The 19993-nt window shown below is 38.7% G+C and overlaps 1 non-coding gene across 1 annotated transcript; it reads right to left on the reverse strand.

Moving 5' to 3' along the window:
- Window positions 1-6731: 6731 nt before the first annotated feature.
- LOC131219628 (small nucleolar RNA R71) lies at window positions 6732-6838 on the reverse strand. The gene has a single exon (XR_009158277.1). It is a non-coding gene; the product is annotated as a small nucleolar RNA R71 (small nucleolar RNA).
- Window positions 6839-19993: the final 13155 nt, after the last annotated feature.

A 19993-nucleotide genomic window follows, 5' to 3' on the forward strand; every position in this document is an offset into this window, starting at 1 on the left:
TCATGGTGGAGCCCACGTAACACCGACCACTAGCCAAGTGGCGGGGTGAGGAGCCAATCCATTTCCTTCATTTTTTTGGTTCATGTCACACCGTTCATCCATTTTATTTTTTTTTAGATCATTTTAGAGTAATATGCAAAATATTAATCATATCCAAAGATCAATTGGACCATACAACAAATATCAGCAGAGATCGTGATTTTCACCGTAAAAAATTTTATAGGGCCCACTATAATGTTTATTTATCATCCAATCTGTTCATAAGGTCACAAAGACTTGGATGAAGAGGAAAAACAAATTTCATATTGATCCAAAACTTCTGTCAACCCCAAAAGGGTTTCAATGGCAAACGTTCAATCCCCATTGTTTTTTCAGTGTGGTTCACTTGATCGTTATATCTATCTTATTTTTCTTCTAAAGCCCTACGAAGAGCTCACAAAATGGATGAACAGTTTGGATATAACAAATACCTCATGGTGGTAACCACATAACTTGATGAATTCAATACCCCAGCTATATAGCTGGTGTGTGGCACACCAGGTGTATTGAGGTCAGCTAGTTCCGTGGGTCTCACCATGAAGTAAGTGTTATATCGAAATTGTCCATCCATTTTTGTGAGCTCGTTGTAGGGCTTTAGAAGAAAAATAAGACGGATTTATCGATCAAGTGAACCACACTGAGAAAACAGTGTGGAGATTGAACATTTGCCATTGATACCCTTTCGGGTACATCGAAGTTAATATGAAATTTGTTTTTCCTCTTCATCCAGGTCTTTGTGACCTTATGAACAGATTGGATGAAAAATAAACGTTATGGTTGGCCTTATGAAATTTTTAACCGTGAAAATCATGATCTCTGCAGCTATTTGTGGTGTGGTCCAATTGATCTTTAGATATGATTAATTTTTTGGATATTATTCCATAATGATCTTGAAAAATGGATGAACCGTGTGGATATAATAAATAAATCATTTTGGTGCCATGTAACTTTGATACACTTTGAACCATTTGTACAACTCGAACCTAAGGAGTGTAGCGCTGGTCTTTGCACGACACGTACCTAGACCGGCTATATAGCTGGTGTGTGGTACACCAACCAATCCGTTTTCCCATACATATAGGAAACGGATTGGCTACTCCCCTACACTAACCCGTAGTCGGTGCTCTGTGGGCCCCACCATGATGTATGTGTTTCATCCATTCCATTTATCCATTTTTAAAGATCATTTTAGGGCTTTATCTTAAAAATAAGAGGGATATAAAACTTACGTGGACCACACCACAGGAAAACAATAGTGATTGGATATCCATCATTTAAATCATCCTAAGGCTCCCTGTACTGTTTATCTGACATCCAATCTGTTTATTAGGTCATAAAGACCTAGATGAAGGGAAAAAACAAAGATCAGCTTGATCCGGTACTTTTATGGCCCCCAAAAAGTTTTTAATGGTGGAGGTTCATTCAACACTTTTTCCTGCAATGTAGTCCACTTGAGATTGGGATATACCTATTTTTTGTGTGATACCGTAAAATGATCTATTAAAATATATGGATGGCATAGACGAAACACATACATTGGTGGGGCCCACGGGGCACCGAACACCAGCCATTGGCTGCTGGCGGGGGAAGTAGCCAATCCGTTCCGATACATACTGCGTACATCAAGGTGGATCTCACCTCATGGTCAAACACGTGACTCAGGGAGTCTCACAACCTGACACTGACTCACGGTGAGAGTGGTTTGCTTTCTTTGTTTTTCTCAGAGTGTCACAATCTGACACGTGAGTCGCGATGAGAGTCACGTGCTTTCTTTGTTTTTGTTTTTTTCCAGAGAGTGGATTCGGTTTTACATGGGTGTTATCCGACCACGTGGCATGTCAATGGCCTCGAGATACCTTATCAGAGATGGGTCGAGTACATCCTTTAAAGTTGGTGGCCCCACTTCTGTATGCCAACAAAGTGGGGAGCGCATCAGGTGAGACCCGGAACAGTGGGCCTCACTCGATGCATGCATCGAGTGACTACATGGAAAAAAATTAATATAATAATAAATAAAGCAGCTTCAAATCGTAAACGGATTATAGGACAGAAAATAGCGGTGATTCGCTATTAAAAACTTCTCGTGGGCCACAAAAACTTTAGATTAACTTGATATTTTTGTGGTCTTTTCATTTAAGCGTTTGGGACTTTATCAAAAGGTTGGATGGCAAATAAACATTCCGATGGAATCCATCAAGTTTTTAATGGTGGGGATTCAATCACGGCTGTTTCCTGAATTTATAGCACATAGATCACTGTGAGCCCTACATACATGGTAACAACTAATCACCTCTCTTTTTACTGTCAGTGAATTAAAGAAAGCACTCCAAAGTCTGTCACCAATCTCTCTTTGACACCGGTTAAATTAAAGAAAGTATTCAAACGGTGGTCAACATTTTTTTGTAATATCTTGTAAAATTTTATACAAAAACTTTAATACGTCCACAGGGCCTTATTAGCCCAACTAAATATCATAATTACATTAGAGCCTTGTTGGGAGCATGAATTTAGAACCCCTGGATTTGAAATCCTCCTATTGTGTTTGGCACCCAGGACTCGGAATCAACTTTAATTCAAAAGTATCAATGCATGATATATTTATAAGGGTTTGAATTTAATTACTAAATCAACTTTAATATTTTTAATTAGTGACGTATGAAATGTTTGACACAATAGTTATAATAAGCCTATTGAAATATATGCTTTATCCAAAAATGATGGAATTCCAAGTCTCCAATGAGCTACAAGCACAAGACCATGTCCAAGCGACTAACCAACGATTTTTAACTGTTGATTTACATGGACAATATTTGGACGGTGCTGATCATCATGTTAAAATAATTATAGTGATGCAATTGATAATCTAATTATTTTGGGATATCATTAGTAGGCCATGTGCCCAATAGAATAATAGTTCGATGACACACATGTTACACATACAACTCTTGGAAGGATTTTAGATGTAATCCAAGGTCTCGCCATCGATTTCAAACCCCCTCTTCAAGGGGATTTGAAACCCCCATTTACTTTATGCTTCCAAACAGCCAAGGGATGAGGATAATTAGGAATGAAAATTCATTTCTGCTAAACATGAATGCGTGGCATCATGAGCTTAGCTAATCCCAGTGCTAACTTTCACCCACGAGAAATCTTGAGGTTTAGCTTATTCAGAAATGCCTCGATTAACTGAATTAGGTATAAACAGCGCGTTCGTGGTTTACTAAACTCGAAAGTATACAATATCGTACGTCTTGTCGAGCTTGATGTCCATCGTGGATATTGAGTCGAAATAGCATATAGGATCACTCAACTTTGACTCGCAAGCCGAGTGCATGGAATGTGCAAGTGGCTTAGATGATAACCTAAACTTAAGTTAAATGTTCACTCTCCATTCATTGCCCAAGTTGTAGCTTTCGAACGGTTAGATGGCGATCAAACCTAGGACACTAGTCTAGATTATTACCCTATTGTTGAGGGTCAAATATTGCATATTAGACCCTAGTTATTGCATGATTTTATGAACATAATATTGTTCAATGTCATATTTTAATCGTGTTTGTGTTGCAAGATGAATTTAGGAGCTTAGAATGAAAAAGGCTGCTAAAAGCATGGATTTAATGCTCAGGAATCATCAAGGCAAGGGACGAACTCCAGGGGACTGAGATCGACAATTTTACATGCCCGAGATTTAAGAAAATCATGTTCGTCACACTAAAGAGGATTGAAAAGTCAGTCAGAATACAAGATCACAGGGTTCCCACCATCTATTGAGCTCGAAACTTCATATATGGCCTAAGGACCATAAATTAACCGTACACGTCAAAATTCAGACCTTGGATCAGTGTTTAAATAACCCGATGGACAAAATCAGACAATAACTATTAAGAAAGCATCTTGGACATTCTTGGGAGATCGGGACCCAAATTGAACCGATGGAAAGAGCATGAAAAACAGTGGATATTCGTCAAATTTCACTTCTTTTGGACGGTGCGGTAGGGAGAAACGAACCACATACATCTATAGAAGGGAGAGTGGCAAATTTGTAAATAACCAAAACTCTATATGCATGCACGTAAATACGAAGAGGTTTGCTTCAACGTTTGGTATTGACTCATCACAGGTAGATGGTGTGGCCCACTTAGAGTTTGGATTTACTTCATACTTCGACCCATGGGCTTACACATTACTGAGAAAATAATGAGCGGAGTAAATCTCCGAAAATGTCATCAAAAGTGGGCCCCACCCAGTTTTTGAACAAAACTTTCCAAAAGTTGTCTTCTAGCACAAGACGTCCAGGGACGGATGTGCTTGCAGTTGGGTTTTGACATTGGGCCCCACCCATCATCCATTTCAATGATCGGGACCGTCCATTGTGTCCAGAGGGGGGCGTGACCGTCACTATGTGTCCGTTTTGTCCCACGAAAGCATTGCAGGTACATAAAGTCTCAAATGTAAGATTGAACGGCAGAGTCTTTGCTACAAAATCAATCACGTGGGCCACCACGAATCTGATCTAAAACTGATCAAGCCTGACTGGTTTTTCAAGGGAAAACAAATGGATGGCGTGGATTTCTTTGATAAGTCAGATTATGGCCCCACCAATCATCCCCGATACGTAAGAGTTTCTAGAAATTTCTGTTGCGTAAACAGAATGGGTTTTCGACGCTGTTACAACAACCACTTCCACCGACTGCTATTACTTATAAAAGGTGACGAGAGAGAAAGAGAAGGCATTCAATTTTCCAGGGACGTGGGCAGAGGCAGAGAAAGAGTAGAGTAATATTTATTTAGTTCTTTTTTTTGTTTCTTTTTAGTATTTCTTTTAAGATGTTGAGTCTAATCATGTTGGGTTAAACCTCTTAACTAGGGCTAAGAGGTGAAGCTTGTAACATAATTGGGACGTTTGCTTGGCTTTGATTCATGTTTTGTTGAACTCTTATGGATTCTAGTTATTTATGAAGGTATATTTTTAGTTTTTAATGGTTTGTTGTGACTCAAATTACAATGGATCTGCGATAGCTTTAAGTATGTTTTTTCCATTATTGAGATTGTGAAATTAGTAAGATCTGTTGTTCACCATCGTCCCATGGGAATGGTAGGGTGACGAAATCCTTCCTAACTTTCATAATTCTCTCATAATTGGCTATGAGATTAGTAAATTGTTGTTGTTTGCCATAGTCTCTTGGGCATGGTTAGGTGACGGAATCACTTCCAAATCTTCACCACTCTTATCTATTGATGATTAGATCCATGAGAAGTTCAGAGATCTAACAAATCTCTTCTTATCAACTGGATAGGATCTGATTCCAGTTGTATCCCTGAATCAATACAAGGTAGCTTCCCAATTGTTACAAGTGGATCCTTGGCACCCTAGTTCCCACCTTTATTTTCACAAGTTTTAGAGTAATACTTCACCATTATTCCCTCATATTCACTTGATTTAGATTTCATCTTAGTCTAGTTCTAGTTCTAGTTAGTTTCAGATTACGTACAGGTTTCAGTCCCTTGGGATTCGACCTCGGTCTCACCAAGTTTATTACTACATTACAACCCTATATACTTGGGGAGTGAACAAGTTTTTGGCGCCGTTGCTGGGGATTGACGGTTACGTTTTTCTGAGATTAACTAGTTTTAAGATTAGTTTAAAATTAGGATTTTCTAATTTTAGGTTAGAATTTTTTATGTTTTTAGAAACTAATCTATTTTCCTATTTTGTAGGACCTTGACATACACATTTTAAATTGGTAATATCTTTCTAATTTTCTAGACTTTCTGTTTTCTATTTTAGATTAGGTTTTATCTTTAGAAACTTTCTAATTCTAGGATTTCTTCTAATTTAGAAACTAATTGTCTTTCTATTTTAGGTTTAGAATTTTCCTAATTTGTTTTTAGAAACTTTCTATTTTTCCTTTTAGAAAATTTTCTTTTTTTAGAAACTAGTTTACTTTAGGATCTCCTGCTATTTCTAGACTTTCTATCTGTAGAAATTAACTTGGTTTGTTTTGTTTTGCAGGTTCTTAATTTAGGACTTCTAATTTGGTAACTTCCTTTCAACTCTTTTCTCTTATTTTCTAGATTTGTATTTCTTCATTTATTTTAGATATAGGTTTTGAATTTGAATTGAGGATTGCGAGTGTTTCATGCCTAAGTAGGTTCGTGACAACACTCTACGTCTCAAGGAGGATTGGTTGAGGGGTTATTTATCCATCGCAAGATTAGACACCACTTGAGATCCTTAGAATTAACTGAGGTTATGGCCGCAAATCAACCTCTTCTACCCCAACCTAGGGTGGAGGACATCCAAGATGAGAATGAGGTGCATCAAGCACCCCCACCTCGTACTTTACGAGATTATTTGCAACAGGCAGGGGTGAGTATATCCTCATGCATGGTTTTTTTCCAAAAATACGGGACACATGAATATCAAGCCAGGGGTAATTCAACTCCTTCCAAAGTTTCATGGGCTTGAATATGAAAATCCGTATCTACACTTGAAAGAGTTTGATGAAATCATAGCCACTTTATACTTTCCTAACGTGTCTGAGGACATGGTCAGGATGAAACTCTTTCCCTTTTCTTTGAAAGAGAAAGCTAAGACATGGTTACATTCACTACGTCCCCAATCTATTGGCACATGGAATGACATGACAAGGGAGTTCATAAAGAAATTTTTTTCATATCACAAAACGAACACCCTTAGAAAGTCAATTATGAACTTTGCCCAAAAGGAGGATGAAACATTCTTCCAATGTTGGGAGCGTTTCAAGGACCTTGTCAGCTCATGCCCACAACACAGATTTGAAACATGGCACATTACATACTTTTTCTATAATGGACTGACATCTTCCACGTGTCAATTGGTCGAGACAATGTGCAATGGAGAATTTATGAATAAAAATGCCGATGATGTGTGGGATTACTTGGATAGACTTGCTGAAAACACACAAACATGAGACACATACCCAAAATCAAATACCACTTCTAGGCCCACTCAATTAAAGGAAATGGGCGGAGTATACCTTCTAAAAGAGGATGATGATCTCAATTCTAAAGTGGCTAATCTCATAAAGAAATTCGAGGCCATGGAATCAAGGAAGGACAAGGGTAAGGAAGTTGTTTGCGATATTTGTGGTTGTAACAGTCACACAACTGAAAATTGTCCAACCATATTTGCCTTTCAAGAGGTACTGACTAAGCAATCCAATGCCGTAAATAACTATTAAAGACCTTTCAATGGACCTACCTCTAATACGTACAATCTTGGTGGGAAAAATCATCTAAATTTTAGTTGGAGGAATGGACAAACTGATACCCCTCAAGATTTCTTTGATCAGACTTCACAGCAATAGACTTCACAACAACAACAAGAGAAACCTCAAGAAGATCTGATTTTAAAACATTTTGAAAAGCAAGATCAGTTCAATCAGGATATGCTACAAGTCTTGCAAGACCTTAACAAAACATTACAAGGACTTAAGACTGAAAATACGATTGGGAATAAGGGGAGCCTCCCAGCTCAACCTCTTCCCAAACCAAAGCTGTAATATAAAGTTGGCAACCCAAGCTCTTCAAATCAAATGAAGCACGCTAAATCCATCACCACTCTTAGGACTGGGAAGATTATTGATAAAACCCTTCCGGTTAGGCTTGAAAAGCCTCAAGATTCAGAAGAGGACAACAAGGATGGATCTAGTGATGCCCAACAAAAATTAGAACCGAAAATTCTAGAGAAGCCAGTTGCTTCATTTTCTCAACGGTTGGTTGCACCAAAACCTCTCTCTAACTCTCAGGATATTCTAGAGGTGTTGAAACAAGTGAAAGTCAACATTCCTCTACTTGATGTCGTAATACAAATACCTTTATATGCCAAATTCCTCAAAGACCTATGTACGACCAAACAATGACAGAATATTCAAAAGAAGATCTTCTTGACTGAGAAAGTGAGTGTCATCCTGAAGCAAGATGTGCCGCAGAAATTCAAAGATCCCGGTAGCCCAACCATATTATGTGTAATCGGGGACTATCGAATTGATCACGCACTTCTTGACTTAGGAGCGAGCGTCAATTTGATTCCCTACTCGGTATACAAATAGTTAGGCTTGGGTGAATTAAAACCCACCCTAAGCACACTACAACTTACTGATCATTCTGTTCGTGTACCAAGAGGGATAATTGAGGATGTGTTGGTCCAAGTCGATAGATTTTACTGCCCTATAGATTTTATCATCCTGGACACCGAACCCATCAATAACATGAGCTCTCAGATTCCCATCATTCTTGGTCGCCCATTCCTTGCCACTTCAAACGCAATTATCAATTGCAGGAATGGTGTCATGACTATGTCTTTCAGAAATATGACATTGGAGTCAAACATCTTTTTTAATAACGGTAGAAACTCAAAGGATGATGACGATTTCTACGACATCAACATGATTGATTCTTTCATGGAAGATAGAACGCCTCTAACCTTATCCTCTGACCCTCTAGAGACGTGCCTAGCACACTCCCATGACTTGGATGATGACATAATTAGGGAGACGTGTGCCTTGCTTGATACTGCGCCGGTACTTGAAGTTAACCAGTGGAGGCCACAATTTGAAGAATTGCCCCAAACTGATGTCGTGCCTCTGTCGTTTAACTTCAAGCCACCGAAGATTGACCTAAAACCTTTACCTTCTGATTTAGAATATGCCTATTTAGGTCAAGAAGAGATATACCCAGTGGTGATTTCATCTCACCTTGAGAACAAACAAGAGAGTATGTTCATTTCTACTCTCGAAGAAGATAAAGGAGTTATTGAACATATCATCATAGATCTCGATAGGATGAATGAACTCCTTTCAACTGAATGTTTCGACTCTTTGGATGATTATTTGGCATACTTCGCAGATTCAAACGATCCCATGATACAAGAAATAGTAGATGCCTCACAAGACAATACTTTGGTAGTTGTCACGGACCGAGAGAACCCTTATTTTGAAGTACCTCCCCCAGATCCTGAATGGTTACCATTAATGAAGGAGGAGCTGAAAATTGAACTAAAGAGTGAAACTTCGGCGTGTGTTGAGACTACACCACCTACTACAAATTTTTCTAATTTCATCTACTTATAGTCTCTGATTCATCATAGTGTACTAATTTCAAAATTTTTTCTGCCACAGGTGAATCGTATATACTTTGGACACTTCAGACAATTAAAAGAAAACTTTATGTTGAGGTCCCTCAATTTCTCTGGACATTCATGTTCCAGGACATCCATGCCTACTGTAAAACGGGCTTTTGGATGGTCTTGTTGAAAAACCTTCTGAGAAATTTACCAAGATATTGGCCGACGGAAAAATCTAGATGCATGATTGAGTAGATTTTCCGTGCTTTCACAGTTGAGGATTAAAATTTACCGCTTTCATAGGACTAGGGTAGTTTTCTTTATGCTGTTCTAGGATAGACGGTTTTATGTCATTAGGTTAGTTTGCTTTATACATTGTTTTATGATAGTTTGCTTTTGTTGGTTTCTCTCTTATGCTAGCCCACTCTTACGCTGATATCTTTGGAAAGCCTCTTAATTCTTTCGTCCAGGTATTATCTTTCCATCACTCCTCTATTACTTTCATTGTCCCATATGCATTGCACGCTTATTTCTTTTACATTGAGGACAATGTAGATTTTAGGTTGGGGGTGGGAGATTAGGTTACCTAATCAATATTTTCTTGGTCTTGAGCATAAAAATTGTGAAAATTTTAAATTTTTCTGGAATTTCTTGTGAATTCAAAGTGATTTTAACGGCCATCTAGGGCACTTAGAATTTCAAGATACATGATGTTGGTAATTTATGACTCTTGGATTCCGTATCTGTTAGATTTCACAGTTAAGTTTGAATTGTTAATCCAGAATTAGAAGTTGTAAACTTTGAGTGAGTCGTGATTTCACATGTCACATCTCGCTTTCACATTAAGGTTTCAGTTTGATATTGAAGGGTTAACTTGGTAATCACTAAGCATGTAAGGAACCACCTTGGAAAATTTGCCCGTCAAGATTAATAAAAAAAAGAAAAAAAGAAAAAAAAAAGAAACCTTTGGAAAGGGTGGGGCGAGTACTCTTCACCATAGGTTTGCTCCCTATAGGTGTAGATTTAATTCCCCATGGGTGATATGTGAAAATGGTTGGGTGTACGATCTTCACCATAGGTTTGCTCCCTACTAGTGAGGATTTGATTTCCCTCCTTGGCATAATTTTAATGGAAAAAATCAAAAGTTGGTAGAAAGAAAGAAAAAAAGATCTGTGAGGCACATTTTAGTTTAGGTTTTTGGTGTCCTGAATGCTCTTGTTGGTTACCAATGATATCATGAGATAGAGAAGTGAACCTTAATGATAAGCCGAGATTACACTATACACTCATAGATCATAATGTTTAGAATTTTTTCTAATTGAAGGATTAATACTTTGATCTTGATTATGAAGTTTATCGTGCACTTAGTCTAGGAGAAAGTAATGCCCAATATTCATGAATCTTAGAATTCTATTGACTGGATTGTTGTTCAAAAATCACTCTAGTGTATAAAAATTGTCCAGTAATTCTCAACTTATTTTTTGCATACTTTGCTCGGGACTAGCAAAATACTGGTTGGGAGTTGTGTTGAGGGTCAAATATTGCATATTAGACCCTAGTTATTGCATGATTTTACGAACATAATATTGTTCAATGCCATATTTTAATTGTGTTTGTGCTGCAAGATAAATTTAGGAGCCTAGAATGAAAAAGGGTGCTAAAAGCATGGATTTAATGCTCAGGAATCATCAAGGCAAGGGACGGACTCCATGGGACCGAGATCAACGATTTTACATGGCCGAGATTTAAGAAAATCATGTTTGTCATACTGAAGAGGCTTGAAAAGTCAATCAGAATACAAGATCACAGGTTTCCCACCATCCATTGGGCTCGAAACTTCATATATGGCCTGAGGACCATAAATTAACCGTACACGTCAAAATTCAGACCTTGGATCAGTGTTTAAGTAACCCGATGGACAAAATCAGACAATAACCATTAAGAAAGCATCTTGGACATCCTTGGGAGATCAGGACCCAAATTGAACCGATGGAAAGAGCATGAAAAACAGTGGATATTCGTTAAATTTCACTTCTTTTAGACGGTGCGGTAGGGAGAAACGAACCACACACGTCTATAGAAGGGAGAGTGGCAAATTTGTAAATAACCAAAACTCTATATGCATGCACGTAAGTACGAAGAGGTTTGCTTCAACGTTCGGTATTGACTCATCACAGGTAGATGGTATGGCCCACTTAGAGTTTAGATTTACTTCATACTTTGACCCATGGGCTTACACATTACTGAGAAAATAATGAGCAGAGTAGATCTCTGAAAATGTCATCAAAAGTGGAACCCACCCAGTTTTTGAACAAAACTTTCCAAAAGCTGTCTTCTAGCGCAAAACGTCCGGGACGGACATGCTTGCAGTTGGGTTTTGACATTGGGCCCCACCCATCATCCATTTCAATGATCAGGACCGTCCATTGTGTCCAGAGGGGGGCATGACCGTCACCTAGGTGTCCGTTTTTGTCTCACGAAAGCATTGCAGGTACATGAAGTCTCAAATGTAAGATTGAATGGCAGAGTCTTTGCTGCAAAATCAATCACGTGGGCCACCACGAATCTGATCTAAAACTGATCAAGCCTAACTAGTTTTTCGAGGGAAAACAAATGGACGGCGTGGATTTCTTTGATAAGTCAGATTATGGGCCCACCAATCATCACCGATACGTAAGAGTTTCTAGAAATTTCTATTGCGTAAACAGAGTGGGTTTCCGATGCTGTTACAACAACCACTCCCACCGACTGCTATTACTTATAAAAGGTGACGAGAGAGAAAGAGAAGGCATTCAATTTTCCAGGGACGTGGGCAGAGGTAGAGAAAGAGTAAAGTAATATTTATTTAGTTCTTTTTTTTCTGTTTCTTTTTAGTATTTCTTTTAAGATGTTGAGCCTAATCATGTTGGGCTAAACCTCTTAACTAGGGCTAAGAGGTGAAGTTTGTAACATAATTGAGACGTTTACTTGGCTTTAATTCATGTTTTGTTGAACTCTTATGGATTCTAGTTATTTATGAAGGTATATTTTTAGTTTTTAATGGTTTGTTGTGACTCAAATTACAATGGATCTGCGATAGCTTTAAGTATGTTTTTTCCATTATTGAGATTGTGAAATTAGTAAGACCTGTTGTTCACCATCGTCCCATGGGCATGGTAGGGTGACGGAATCCCTTCTAACTGTCACAATTCTCTCATGATTGGCTGTGAGATTAGTAAATTGTTGTTATTTGCCATAGTCTCTTGGGCATGGTTAGGTGATGGAATCACTTCCAAATCTTCACTACTCTTATCTATTGATGATTAAATCCATGAGAAGTTCAGAGATCTAACAAATCTCTTCTTATCAACTGGATAGGATAGGACTCTGATTCCAGTTGTATCCCTGAATCAATACAAGGTAGCTTCCCAATTGTTATAAGTGGATCCTTGGCACCCTAGTTCCCACCTTTATTTTCACAAGTTTTAGAGTAATACTCCACCATTATTCCCTCATATTCACTTGATTTAGATTTCATCTTAGTCTAGTTCTAGTTCTAGTTAATTTCAGATTACGTACAGGTTTCAGTCCCTTGGGATTCGACCTCGGTCTCACTGAGTTTATTACTACATCACAACCCTATACTTGGGGAGTGAACACCTACACACATCCATATGGCTGTAATCCTGATCGACACTCAATGACCATCAAATTGAATGAGGACCTTCCCCGTCGATCAGCACGTCCAATCATCGGATGGTTGTATCCAAACATAGATCTCCTACTGGGATACCTATTCCATAACTTTGATTGACATGTACACCTCCCGGTGGGTCCCAATGGTTGGAAATGACCTCTTATAGGGTTGATATAATGAATACTTGGCCTTTGGGGCTATTCATACCCATTCTAGCACTACAAATAATTCATTATTTCATGCCCCGTCTCCCCATACGAATTTATTCCCTAATATTGAGAGAGAGAGAGAGAGAGATTGGTGGTGCGAGGGTTTTGTGCACCCTTTTTCCTTTCTCCTATTCGAGTAAAGTTCTCGTTGCCTCCGGATCCTTCATCGGATCTCTTCTATCGGAGATTGAAGGTAAGGATTGAACCACACTTTCCAAACTAGCCATATTTTAGGTTGAGTTTTCTAAATCTTACAATAGCATGTACGTTGCTTAGGTTTTGGTGATCTTTCACTAAAATCCTAACCTTTTAATCGCTCTATGTCGGGCAAACCATCACAAGGTGTGGACCATTTCCTTCTAGGTTTCCTTTTATCAACCATTGATGACCATAGTTAATGAATTTATGTTATAATTAGAATTTTGTGTGCTAATAGTGTTAGACTTGCTTTGTCATTTCAAATCTCGTTGTTGCTTTTTGTAATCAACATATTTGATGAAAGGTCTGAATGAATGAAATTCTCGAATTAAAGGCTTATACATCACATTGATAGGTTGCTTAATATTTATTTATAATGCTTTGGTTAACAAATATTTATGCTTGACTAGCCTTGTTATTCTACAAATGACTAAATACAACCTAATGATTAGAACTGCGATTTTTGTAAAAACTGATTTTACAAATGTTTAAGTCATGGGGTGATCCACATAGGGTCAGCCACTCCAGGCGTGTTCGATCAACCGGGGTTGTAACACCCTAGATTTTTGCCAGCTTAGGAAATAGATATCCCTGGGCATTACCTTTGATTTCCCAATTGGAGTGCATGTCCATGCGTGTATTCACATGTGTTTGGGACAAATAGAAGTGATTTTGGGTCCACCAAAATTGGCCAACCAAGTGGGAGTTTGAACTTTGTAAAGAGTGGACAACATTCCATAATGCCATTATAAAAAAGAGAGCTTTTAGACAGACCCTGATGGTGCCACTGTTAAAATCTAGATAGCATTTGACGATGCTACCACCATCACCCCCTATTCAACAATAAACAACAATGTTTAACAATGAGTAGTTTCAGTGCACTAACTTCAAATTTTCATATATTTTATTTTACAACTCTAATTGAGGTGATTCAAAATATATATTGAAGCTTGATGAGTCTAGTTTCATAAAAAAAAGAAATAAAAAATAAAAACTAAACTCAATGGAGGTTAATTTTAGGACATTTTAGAAACTATACAGAAAATTATTTATTTAAGGTAGCTGGTACTTCTAAAATTTTAAGAATTTTTGTGGAACTCAAAATGGAATGAAATTTGGTGGGGCTAAATTAGATTTGATGATGAATTACCAAAAATATTATAAAAATAATTCAGTAGCTAAAAGTGGTAAAAACATTACAAGTAATAGCCTTATTGAAACTGAATATTTCTGCAACTGTACATTGTCGATACACCACAATCTTTTTTCATCTTAAAGTTTTTGTATTCAGTGTCTTCTTAGAAATTTCTTCTAATCATGCTAAAAATCATCCTATATGATTAAATTAGAATTTTTTAATTTTATTATCTTTTACTAATTTAGGTAGTTTATATTTTAGTTGAGTTAGGGTTTTTTATTTGGGTGATTAGATCTAAATCATCGTTTATGCTAATTATGAATAGCTCGTGCTATGAATTTAGCCAATCCAAATCCTAATCACACTATATGAAATTCATTTGCTTAAAGTATTCTAGAAATATCCAAATTAACCGAACTACCTCTAAACCACCCGTTAGTGGTCTGCTAAACGTTAAACTATAAAAAAATATTTGTCTTATTAGGCTTGATGTCCATCATGGACGTTGAGCCAATGCGGCACACGAAATCACTCAATTTGGAGCCACAGGGTAACATATGTGTTGTGTGAGGCTGGTCCGAAATCACCTTAAACTTAATTTAATTGTCCACCTTCGATCTGTGCCAAAGTTATGGCTTTCAGCCAATTAAATCGCAATCAAACTTAGGACACTAACCTAGAGTAATATCCTACGCACATTCGTATAACTATGACCCCGATCAATGATCGGTAACTATCAAACTATCTTTCGATCATAATCATTGATTGGTGTGTTCGATTTGCGGGGTGATCGAAGTCTTGCATAAATCACCACTAAGGGCAGCCATCCTACGATATAAATCGACTCGCATACTCTTTAATGAACCCCAAAAGTTAGAAACAACCTTTTATAGGGTCATAATAGTAACTACCTGTACGTTAGGGACATTTGCAACACATCTGGCGCTATAAATATCCATTTATTTCACTGCCCCTCTCCTCATACGAATTTGCCCTTGCAAAGGAGAGAAAGACAAAAATAAGAAGAGAATGAGATAGAGAGAGAGAGAGGGCTTCTCAGTATTGCTTTCACCGAATTCCTCTTGACAAAAACCTTTGGAGTTACTGTTTCTTCCATGGAATCCACTTACACTCACAATTGGAGGTAAATGGAACATCTTACCTTCTGGTTTCAAGTCGTAGGTATTAAATTTCATAAACTTATGTATGCCCTAGATTTGATGCATGGATAAGTTTTACCATTAAAACCTTAACCCTTGGGTTTGTTCATATTAGGACTTAGGGTCCTGATGATCGGTTAGGAGCAGCTCATACTGTTGCGAAAGCAGCATTTCGGCATGGCCCTATGTGGATGCCATTGTATGCCAATTCACAGCCCTAACCCATCGAATCAAGTTAGAGTTTGCTCTTATTAAGTTAGGTAAAACCCTTGACCTTTGATTAAAATCTAATCAGGATAGAATTCACGTTACTAACTAAAATTGCATGTAATAGGATACCAGGAATATGTGAGGAAGCTTCGCAGAGCTAATGATTGATGGTTATATCCTAGAGGAGGGGGGATGATTAAGACTAAATAAAATTTTAGTCAATTAAAATACAATTGCCTAACTTAAAACTAATATCCAAATTAAACCAAGGCAATTAACTCTAAGGCTTTCAAGCCAATAGAGGATCAAATTACATAGTATACATGTGTGTGTGAGATGTGCTACCTATTAACTCCGAGCATTCATCTAATCATGCATATGTATAAGTAAAGATTCAATCACATAAGCATAATTAAACAAATGCTCAAATAGCAATCCCAAACACAACCACTGCTGGTAGATGCACTCAACTCATAAGTGTACCGAATTTCATTATCGGAAGTTTTAAATCAGGTTCACCTCTAACCTTTATATTCCTACATAAGGACACTAGCGTACACTCCCTCTGGAGGCTTCCGCAAGAGACTTGAGTTCATTTTCTATTGGCTAACCAACAACCTCAATCCTTATTTAAGGACCTATGTTTACACCCGCCAGATGCTCCCTCTAAGAGTAACACATGCACACCTATGTCAGGTGGCCTATACAAGGGCTTTGATTTAGGTCATACACAAGAACTAAGGTCCTACACAAGAATCTAGTTGAGTTTGACAATCAAACTCTTACACTCAATCATACACAAGAAAAGAGTGCACATAGACTTATTCAATGGCACTTACTTGTCGAATTGAGCCTCGTTGATGCCTTGTCTTGGCTTATTTGATTGATGCTCTCCCTTCCATCAGCTCCCATTTGCTCCCCTAATTATGATGTCAATGCATTGTCAATTCCTCAGCTCCAAGATTAACTACCTTACATGTGATGCTCCTTTGAGTTGACCAAGGTGATGGGAGGTTAGTTAATCTCCTACAGCTGATGACAATATTGTAATCCTAGAGGATTCACGTAGACGGGTGTTGTAAAGGGTTTAGACTAGGATTTGACTATATGTTCAAGTCCAATCTTTAGAAAATGGTGGAGTTCAAGATTATCTTCAAGGTGGAGGTTGAAATCCTCATTAGAGTGTTTATCTCCAGGATGATGACTTAAAACTCATTGGTTTATAGGCTTGTGATGAAGGATATGATCATGAAATCACCTAAGCTTCTATTGCACAAAAATTCCATCTAAATGCCCAAAGAATGAATCTTCTTTATAAATGAATTGAGTTCCAACAATCATAAAATGGACAAAAGCAGCTAGTCTTTGGTCCCAGCGAATTAGACAAGAAAGCCGATGGATAGATTTGGGAACCTTCAGTCACACTGAAGGTGGTTTTCGGTCGCACCGAACATGGTTGTCAGTAGGACTGAATGTGGCACTCGGTTGCAACCCAATTATCCGGAATGGACTCCTATGGCATCAGGGATGACTAATAAAAGGTTTGCCTATTACGTTTAAGATCTTTTGTGTCACGCCCCAAACTTGAAAACCGGGCTCACAAAATTCTCGATCGCTAAATCCCACGCCGACAGCCTCCGTAGTACCCCATTCTCGGCTCCCGGCACTCATATACCAGGTTTTGGTCCTAGGATCCTAAAAGGAGAATTTTCAACATGAATTTAATTCATAATAAGTATAACTATAAGCATAACCCACGAACAATAACGAGAACACCATCACAAAATCCACTATGATAAAAAAAACTTTAAGATATAATGCACAGAAAGGAAAATACACTGATAATAATAACAAAACTCCAGAAGCTCTGCGGCACGCTACTTCTCCTGCTCACCTACGATCTAGCGTCACCTGCACGCATCAATCGTGTATAAGCTTAGATGGTGGTAAAAGTGTGTGCGCAATATAAGCGTGCTTAGAATGCAGTATTGGAGTAATGCAGAATATACTGGTAAGTCCATGAATGTAATCAGCCATACCAAGGCTATGCTATGCAAGGCATGAATGCTATCGACCATATTAAGGCCATGTGATGTAAGGCATGAATGATGTCAGCCATACCAAGGCCAGGCGATGCGAGATGCAACTCAAGTATACCAATCCTCATCCGAATCCACATATCAATGCAGTTCATCAATGGAGCATCAAATATCAGTACAGTTCTCACTCTAGATAATCACCGGGGTCTAGTACACTCCAAATGGCACTGTCCCTTCCCCAAGCGCACAGTCCAAGTGAGCGTAAGAAACCTCACTATCCGCTTGACCAATAGCCTGCCAATACTTATCCGGCATGTCGATGGCGGACCCATTTATGAGATGGTTGACTCAGCCAAGCAATTGCCCCTACCCTCGGGTGGGTAAGGCCACACTCCCTTCCAACCGACCATGATACAGTGAGAGACGCTGCCTCCTGGTATTCGGCCCTCGTGCGCTCATGTATCCACTCGGTCTCGACGTTGGAGTCATCCTCTGGTACCATCGGGTTTAGGAATTTTCACCCAGGGACATCTATGACCCCCGATGCTAGTAACAGTATTTTCGGTGTTCAATCTTGCCATCCAAGATATGCCTGTGGAGGCTATGACCCTAATGTCGCTAGGGCGTATAGAAATCATATCACACAAATGCGAGATGCACGAATCACACCATCCAGTCATGCAGCAATTATGGAGTCCCATAAATAATCCGCCTAATGGCATGTGCTATGATCAATCACTCCTCATATCAAGCATACACATGATGCGCATGGGCATGGATCATAAGGCTATACTAAGTATGATGACGATGATGTACTCTCCTCATATCAAGGATGGGCCTAGATGGCCTACTCATATCAAGAATGGGCCTAACAATTATGAGGGCCCAATGGTTTAGGTTAGCCCACTAAAGGAAGATGAGAATGGGCCTAACAATGGGCCTTAGGGAGGGTTACAATGTGGACATTTAACCACCATTACCCTTATAATTTGGACTTTAAACCATTATTTCTCCCAAGGCATGGCCCATTTAGATCCAATTAGGAAGATGAATGGGCATCATGTAATCATTACATACACCATGGTGGAATCACAGATCACAATGGACCTCGTATACATCACATTCGGCCTCCCACATCACAATGGGCCTCGCATACATCACATTGGGCCTCCCACAAAGGCCTCACATATATCACAATGGGCCACCATGCCCACGAGACGATGGTGAACAACAGAGTTCCCAAAATCACAAACCCTATAATGAAAATAACATAATCAAAGCTATTGCAGATCTATTGTAATTTAAGTCACAACAAACCATTAAAAACTAAAAGCATATCTTATAATCAAACTAGAATCAAGAGGGTTCATCAGCCATGAATCAAAGCCAAAAAACACCCTATCACGCTACAAGCTTCACCTCTTAGCCCTAGCTAAGAGGTTTAGCCAATCACGGACATGATTAAACCAAATCTCTTGAAAGAATATAAAATAAACAAACAAGAAATAAAGAAAAGAAGGAAAAAAAACTCTTTGAAGTCGGCCCACGCTCCACGGATTGCCTCCACGACTGCCCATGTCCAAGAATGGCCTTCCCACGTCATTCTCTCTCTCTTTTATAGGCCCCAGGGGTGGTTTAGAGGGTTGGAGGTCGGTGGAATTCGTGTTTACCCAGTAAGGATGCAAGAAATGTACCAACTTGCGTTTAGACTAAGGTCTCCGCCAATAGAAGTCCAAGAAATCAATTTGGACTCCATAGTTGTTACGCCCCAAACTCGGAAACCGGGCTCACAAAATTCCTGATCGTCGAATCTGGCGCCGACAGCCTCTGTAGAACCCCATTCTCAGCTCCCAGCGCCCATTCGTCAGGTTCTGATCCTAGGATGCTACAAGGAGGATTTTCTTGCACCAGTTTGATTCTTAATAAGCATAACCAAAGGCATAACCCACAAACAACAACCAAAAACTTCATCACATTTCCACTATGATAAAAAACTTTAAAAGTATAATGAGCATAAAAAGGGAAATATAATGATAATAAACAAAAAGCTCCAAGATGATCTGCAAAGCGCTCCTGCCTCAGTGCTGCTGTGCTCTAACGTCACCTGCACGCAACGGTCGTACATAAGCTTATGAAAAGCTTAGAGGGTGTTGAAAGTGTGTGCATAAGGTAGTAGTTATGCAGTATCAGAGTAATGCGGCATGCTGATGAATCCATG

The sequence above is a fragment of the Magnolia sinica genome, chromosome 11, assembly GCF_029962835.1.
Source record: "Magnolia sinica isolate HGM2019 chromosome 11, MsV1, whole genome shotgun sequence".
Classification (NCBI taxonomy): domain Eukaryota; kingdom Viridiplantae; phylum Streptophyta; class Magnoliopsida; order Magnoliales; family Magnoliaceae; genus Magnolia; species Magnolia sinica.